The following is an 8,060-nucleotide window of genomic DNA, read 5'->3' as shown; positions in this document are numbered from 1 at the left end:
TAATACTAGCCGCCTCTATAAATCGATTTGTAAGGACGGTCTGAGAACCACTCATACAAATACATAATTTGTAGAGACAGTATGTAGGGACGGCTGGCCAAAACGCGTTTATAAAGCCTCACCACCCACCTCTAGAAATCATTCCTGTAGTAGTGGCCACTGCTGCTGCTAGCCTACTTCTGTATACAAATAATAAATACACTGTCAAAATATATTTCAAAGCCAAATAAATACTTACCTAGTATTAATATCTATCACTCATATTGTCGATCGACACGTTGGTAAGCTGGCTGTGGCAAGCCAACGTACCGTACAACAGCATCAAGTGGAACTGCAGCATCACGTGCATGCATCGTTCCATCCCAGCTCCGAGATAAAAATATAATTATATAATATATGGTAGTTAAGTCAGTTCAAGTTTAACTAAATTTATAATAAATAGTATTAGTATTTATGTTTTTAAATAAATTTATTATAAAAATATATTCTATAACTATACTTGTTTTGTACCATGAATGTTAATAATTTTTTATATAAATTTAGTTAAAGTTCATACAGTTTGACTTTTGAAAAAACGAGAATTGTATTATTTTGTGAACGGAGATAGTATCCATGACAGCCTTTTCTTCTTCAGTTCTTTTGGTCCAAATGGACATCGCTGAAGCGTGGTTTTCTGTGCCATGCACATTTCACTGCTCATTTTAGGCCACTGGACACCTTTAAAACGAGGCTTTTGCAGGCTGCACACCGCCACCATTAAAAAGTTACTCTCTCCCTCTCAAGTTACAAGATTTTTGAATTTTATAGATATATAATAGAAACAATGTATCTACGAAAACCAAAATATCTTACAGTTTGAAAAGGTGAGAGTATAGCTTGGGAGGAGAGATAGTGTCACGTGGAAAAACTAAAATGGCCTCGCTTGAAACGAAGGGAGGGTGCAATCAGGGTGCCGACCCTACTATGAACATATCACACATTGAGTACAACACCAATCAGAGAATACAAAACAAAGATTAATTAAATCAGCAAAGCTTAACAAGTGAATGGTCTCACACATCAAGGCACAATTCAATAACATGTCACAAAACAAAAAAAGTCTTCTTTATGTGAGCAGCATGTCAATAACATGTCACAAAACAAAAAAAGTCTTCTTTATGTGAGCAGCGTGGCAACGACTTAACATGTTATTGGTCACATAGTCACACTAGCTAGTTGTAGAGACCGAAGTAACATCTTGCCCACGAGTGCTTGCCATTATCCTCAATCCATTTCATTGCTTTTGGCGATGATTCTTCGTGATATATCAAGTTCAGGTGGGGATCCAATTGTGATTGCTAGGTTGCTCATGAACCGTATCCCCAATTTTCCTTGGTCTCTGATCCGGTGGCAGATCAAAAAAAAAATTAGGAGGGGGGTTGACATAACAGAGTAGTAGACGGCCATGAGCTCTTTATGTCTACACACTACATATATCAACGCACATATCACTATCGTATGGATAAGGATACATGGATACGATATTTTCCCAAAAAAACAGTATGAACATATGTTTATGATTTATTAATAAATATTTATGCTTATTAAAATTATAAAAGCAATACTGCAATATCAACCAAGAAGGAACATTGAAATTACCTGTAGTTGGAGTTTTGCTCTTTTTCAATTTTCCAAATAACCAGTATTCAAGCTAAGCCTCTCCATTCACCAATTCTTCAATCCCAACATGCGCCCAAAAGCAAAATATGAAGAATCTACGAGTCTTAAATTCTTAATGTCTTTTAGTGTAAAACTTGAGGGATGAAGGAAGGATCCAAGTATAGAACGTCACCTTCCAGTTGGGAGATCCAGCCACTCTCCTTTTGGATTTTGTCCAACTTACAAATAAGAACACAAGAAACTGTATGGAATCCACCTAGTAAAGGTTAACTTAAAAAATATGTGTGCACAGCTCTCTTTAGCATTCTAAGTTTCTGCACAAATAACATATCTCAAATTTCAATCTACCAATTAGCCATTTAATCAATCAATTCATAAGCAAATAATTCATCGAATCACAGAGAATAGAGACTATATATAGATCCTATCAAATTTCAATCTTCAGTCACTAATGCCATAATTTGTATACCTACAAGGCTACAACCTACATTGGCAGGTGTCAGCCTGGCCCCTGTGGTGTGCGATGTTGCACGGTACCGGTGCACTAGTGCGCCTAGGCCCAGCCGGTAGGCGAGGTTGCTGCCCCTTGCAACCCCACGACCCACGTGAGTTGTGGGCTAAGGCGCTATGCCGCTGCTACTTCCGAAACGCTGCGTGCTCGAAGCCCTTGTCGTCGCGTGCCTACTGCTTGCTGCCACACGCTCGGAGCCCATGCCACCACCGCCTCCATGGACATGGTTTGGGAATTGGGAGGTCGGGACATGGTGGGCACTGCAGCACTGCCTATTATGCCGAGTCGAGGGACGAGATAGAGGCAAGGAGTCGCTGATTTAGTGATTAATTCTCCTATTGTGGGCTGACAAATGTGAGTGTGGCACCTAGGTCTTGTTGGGCCAGCCAACAAACAATGAGAATGAGTGAACCGCTAGACAAAGTGATAAATGTGGTCCTCTTCTACCTTTAGATACGAGCCCAGCCCCTCCGACACTGTAATTCATAGTGAAACCTCCATTGAGGGGGGGGGGGGGGGGGGGGGGGGGGGGGGGGGGGGGGGGCCCACCACTAGATCCGCCTCTGCTCTGATCTGGCCACAAGGAACATCCAATTGTGTCCATCAATATCTAGTATCTAGTAGAAGGTAGCTGCTCCTTCCACCTTCTAGTAAGAGTTGTGGAGTCAATGCCTAGCTATGGTCGGCATTCATTTTTGAATCTATGTATACATGGCTTCGAAGTAACAAACATCATGATGAATCTAATTTGGACCCAGCCTCCTCATAAACTATCTCAATTGTGCTTCCAGGAAACTTCCTCTCCATCTCTTCCTTGAATGCAAAGGTGTAGTCAAAACAATCCACGCACTTGCCTAAAATCTCATCAATAGCCAGCTTCCTGCCATTGTACACAATCCAGCTTGTAATAATTCTCTTCCGGCCAGCTCGCCTTCACTTCCATAGGATCTTGTGGGCCTGTTCCTCTACTACTCCTCTTCTTCCACTGCCCAATAAGACCAAGTGCGACCAAACAAGTACACCACAAACCAAACCCCAATCCCATCCCTAGCCGATTTATGCATGCCATTAGTCCGAGGAGCTCATGGATTAACCCCTGAAACGTTGGCCAAGCCCACAACCTCCTACAAGTTTGATAGTAGGCGTTGCTACCATGCCATAGCATCCCTTTCTGCCCAAACAACAACGCCAACTCCATGGCAAGCCCCCCGTTTGTCCTCCACCTCAATGATCGATGTTGTGCACGTACAACCTCCCTTCACAGGGTCCACCTTCGAGGCCGACAATGTCGTCTGTGCAACACTAGCTACTCTGAGGTCGTACATATGCAGGGCCATCATGTGGGCGGTGTAGAGTGGAATAGGATAGGGTTATCATCTCTATATATTGGTGCAGGGGGTGTCATGTGGGCGATTCGCCAAAAAATCGGACATGGTGGGGAACTGGCCGGGGAGGATGAGGTGGCGACAAAGGACATACGTACGAGGGTTCATGCAGAGACAACTAAAGCGTCTCATCAGTGTTCCACCTTGACAAGCATGTGGCATGCCACCTATGGCGAAGCCGGCCACACTACAAAAACACTGCATAGTTATAGGTTGAGAGGTGAGATATATAAGCACCCACTGCTAAGCTAGCTTAGCTGCCCACTGCACTGCATGCTGCAGATCGATCAATGCAAGTCATGCTCATGCTCACACTCACGGGAGAAAATCACGTCCGTACGTACACATGCATGCAGGAACGGCCGGCACGGGTCCAAGCAATACGTACACACATGCAAACGTAACGCGGTCCATGCATCGCCGAGGATCGAGCTGGCTTTCGTCAGTGCTACTGTTCTTCTCGTGCATATCATTATCATGTCAGCTCGATCTCACATATGTATGCAACTTCAGTAAATCACCTGGTGACACGGTTACGCACTTATTATGCTACTACTAGCTAGCGGTTTTTATACGTACATATCCATGTCAAAATGTGAAACTACTAGACAACAGCCAATAAGGTCATCTTTGACCCATTGGTGCTCATCGGTGGTGGATCTCGAGCCCCCGCTACCGCGGCCGCGCCCATGGAGCAGCAGCGCAGCACAACGCTCGCACCAGCAAGCGGCAGCGCAGCATGGTAGTAGCCAGCGGCCAGCACCCAGCACAACAGCTTGTTCATTTTGTCCTAGATCCACCACTAGTGCTCGTGGTACATAGAAACTCCTAGCTAATAGTAGTAGCTAGCTAATTATTAGCGGGGGATTTGCTGGATCCACCTGCTAACAGGTGATTGGATATATAGTTAGGTGGATGTGAAAAAAGTCAAGATATGAGGATAGAAAACCAAACTTGAGCTTCTCAACGAGTAATTTAATTTATGTGTATTATTAACAAGTAATTAAGACAATAGACAAATAATTACTCTTAGGTAACTTAAAAAATAGTACTAAGACAAGAGGAAAAAAAATTCCACTAAGGGAAATAATACCGAGATGGAAACCCAAGATATGGAATTTATCTGCTTTTCCCCAGGAATGCAGGGCTTGGCACACAGTGCAACTTGTTGCTTAATTCATACGTCTGACTAAGCAACTTCTTTGTATGGCCTGGCTCGATTAAAACAAGCAATGGAAAATTTCCGGTGTCAGCCTTCTTCTAGGAAGAAGAAGCGTCAGTCCAAATTTATTAAAGCAGCACACCCATAATTAAAACTTATTACAGGTTTAGAACTAAAGTTCAAAATGGTAAATGAAGGATCATCCGTTCGATGTGAAGAACTCCATGGCTCTCGATTCTAGTAGCTTGCAAGTGCTGCTGCTCGATCATTATGGTTCCATATATAGAATTATGTATCCGGCATAATTGTGTGTATTGAATAATGACTACTTTTATGGTTTAGGGTTTACATAAAACATATCTATCAAAACACAATTATTGATACTACCAAACACTAATATTTTGATTTGATAGATAATTATCCGTACTCTAAAACTCCATAATCTAAAACAGTAATTTCTAAAAATAATGTTCCCTAGCCAAAACCTTTTAGCTTCCTCTAAACAATTCTTAGTGTGGTATATGTCACAACTGTAATTTATTCATGCTACCAAAAACTTCTTGGAACAATAATACTTTGTATTAGGTCTAATTGATTGTCCTCCACAAACAAGCCGTGTTTGATAAAATTGTCTTTGGTTATCCACATTTTGTTACACATGTAACCAATCAAACCCATTACAGTTATTGTTGGTCCTGGGCAAGGTTTTTCTAATAGAAGATCCACCCTAGATTAGAATGAGAGAATGACATTATGGTCTACTACCCACATAAGTATTGATAATCTTTTATATAAACTTGGTGAAACATAAGATACTTTGGTATCAACTCAAATAAACATCATTAGAGTTATTATGAAATATATTTTCATAGTAAATCTAGTTGGTATGTCATAAATATTATATTGATAATCTTCTATATAAACATAAGATACTTTGCCTTAATAAAACCAAAACACGACACTTTTTGCAGGACGAAGGTAGTAGTCACCCGGGAATTTTGGGAAATATATAACTACAGATGTGTCCGAATAACAAATAAATATTTATTTGTTATAAAGAAAGAACCGGGCGTGTCTTAAATTTGTCCGAAATTTGGTATAATATCCCAGATGTGTCCTAAATTGTGAGACATCAGCACTCCGGCCGTATTCCTTGGGTGTCCATCCATCATTAATTAGAAAGAAACAAATCACAAAAGCTTCTCAGTTATTATAGGTATATGCATTATATTTGTGGTTCTGGATGAACGAACCTTCATGTTTTTCTGACTGCAGACACGCTGGATCGGAGCTTCAATTATTCGCGTCTCCTCCGTGTTGACAGCCGAATTAAGTACGGCGTAGTGTTAACTGATGTTGAAAATGGGCTGCTCCATGTGAATATATATAGCTTGATTTGAGCTGCCTGCAGGGAGGCGACCGCTATTCTGAGGTAGCAGAGAGTACAGATATATAACTGCAGAATATGCAGTAGATCGATGTGTTGAGATGACACAACATCTCAACTAATGATGAGATTGGGAACATTTTGTAGACGAGCGAGCATATCTCTGCTGTTACCTCAATCAGATGATGATGCCGACGGGAGTACGTGCAGCGTTGTTGGCACATTAATTATATTGGGTTCGGAACAATAAAGTATATATATATAGATGCCAGAGAATGCATGATTGAGGAAACAGACCTCACTACTCTTAATTACCTATATGTAGATTAATTAATAGTGTCCTACTCCTACATATATATATGACTGTTTTTGTCCCTCTCTAGCTGGGATCGACTGAGCTAGCATATATATCTGTATATCAAAAATACATATGCACAGTTGCACACACACACACACAACAAACCAAATTAAAAATGAAAGTTGCGCATTGATAAGATGGATTATAGAAACACAAAATTAATAACTTGAACCTATAATAATAAGCTATATATGCACGCATAATAAAATCAAACTCAATATATATCCCCAGTAGTGCAGCCACGTACTTCTTGCAAAATGAAAAATATCCTCAAAATCAGCAAATCTGGAAATGATATAATGCATGCTAACGGAAGGTGATGAAATAAGACAAAGGAACCTGAAATTAAACTGATAATATATATATATATATATATATATACCATAAAATCATGGCGCGGCAGCCTTAATCATGTTGGGTTCAATCCAACCTAATTTCTGCAGATTTGCAAGATGAAAACCATGTGCAAACACATACACACACAACAGAGAGAGAGAGAGAGAACAGTAATTAAGTGAAAGCTCAATTAATATAACTAAGGTAATTAAAAGCAAATTAAAAGGAGAAGAAGAGTAGTACTCATTTGCACCGGCCGGATTCGTTGTCGTCTCTCACTGTCCAGGTGGGATGAGTGAGTGTTTGCTGATGCAGCATCATCAAGATTCTCATCTCATCACATATGCATATATGTATGTATATAGCAAGTGCATGCGAACCACCGCGCGCATCATCACTGAGGATGAGCTGGATGTGAATCTTGATGGTGCTGCACCTGCAAGCACCGACTGTTTGCTTGCTTATGTGCTTCATAATCTGTATCAGCTAACTTCAATTGTCCAAGTTCTTCTTCAGGAAAGATGAGGAAGCTAAGGTAGTGTGTATATCACAGATGGATCTTAGTAGCTACTATTTGAACAACCCCATGTGTATCCATCAATATAAAAGAAAAGGAGAGAGAGAGGAGAGGGATTATCTATCTATATCTTGTGCTTCTCACATGTGTGTGTACATATTTGTCAGACATTAATGAGCCTACGAATCAAGAAGAAGAGGCAGGATAGATTTGAAGCATCTTGCATCAAATTAAAGCAGCTAGATGCAAGCATATGGATGAGCTAGCTGGATAGACAGATAGGTCGGGCATATATATATGCAAAAATAAGGGAAGATCGATCGGAGGAGATATATAGATGCAAGGAAAAGGAACCGAAGAACCAAGAACTGGATTACACTATATACCTTTCCACCTCAGTCGCCGCCGCCGACCGGACAAAAAGAAGGGGATCGATGGAGAGAGGATTGTTGATGCATATATGTACATGTACACATCGATCAATGGATCTTATTGAGAAGGTAGCAGCTAGCAGGCGAAGATTTGCCACCACTGGCTTCCTTGGTTGAAGGGAGGAGCAGAGCGAGAGCGGGAGCAAGCTGATGAGGGGGCTTGCTGACTAGCTAGGTGGCTAATACATGGATCGATCTAGGCAAAGCAAGATATATAGCTAGGGTCTTGTTTAGATCCAGCTGTAAAGTTTTGGAGTATCATATCGGATGTTACGGCCCCGTTCGGCTTATCCTATATTCGGCTTGTTTTTTCA

The 8,060-nt window shown here is 41.0% G+C and overlaps 1 long non-coding RNA gene across 2 annotated transcripts; it reads right to left on the bottom strand.

Moving 5' to 3' along the window:
* Window positions 1–1,039: 1,039 nt before the first annotated feature.
* Window positions 1,040–7,024, bottom strand: LOC136513252 (uncharacterized). 2 transcript variants are annotated; one of them, XR_010773329.1, is made up of 4 exons: window positions 5,971–7,024; window positions 1,832–1,973; window positions 1,639–1,713; window positions 1,040–1,378 (listed from the first exon to the last, which is right to left on the bottom strand). It is a non-coding gene; the product is annotated as an uncharacterized lncRNA (long non-coding RNA). The 2 variants fall into 2 exon arrangements; XR_010773328.1 differs by having other exon boundaries at window positions 1,639–1,973.
* Between the last annotated feature and the right edge of the window lie 1,036 nt (window positions 7,025–8,060).

This window comes from Miscanthus floridulus, chromosome 16, assembly GCF_019320115.1.
Source record: "Miscanthus floridulus cultivar M001 chromosome 16, ASM1932011v1, whole genome shotgun sequence".
Classification (NCBI taxonomy): domain Eukaryota; kingdom Viridiplantae; phylum Streptophyta; class Magnoliopsida; order Poales; family Poaceae; genus Miscanthus; species Miscanthus floridulus.
This window is presented reverse-complemented; position numbering and strand designations above follow the sequence as displayed.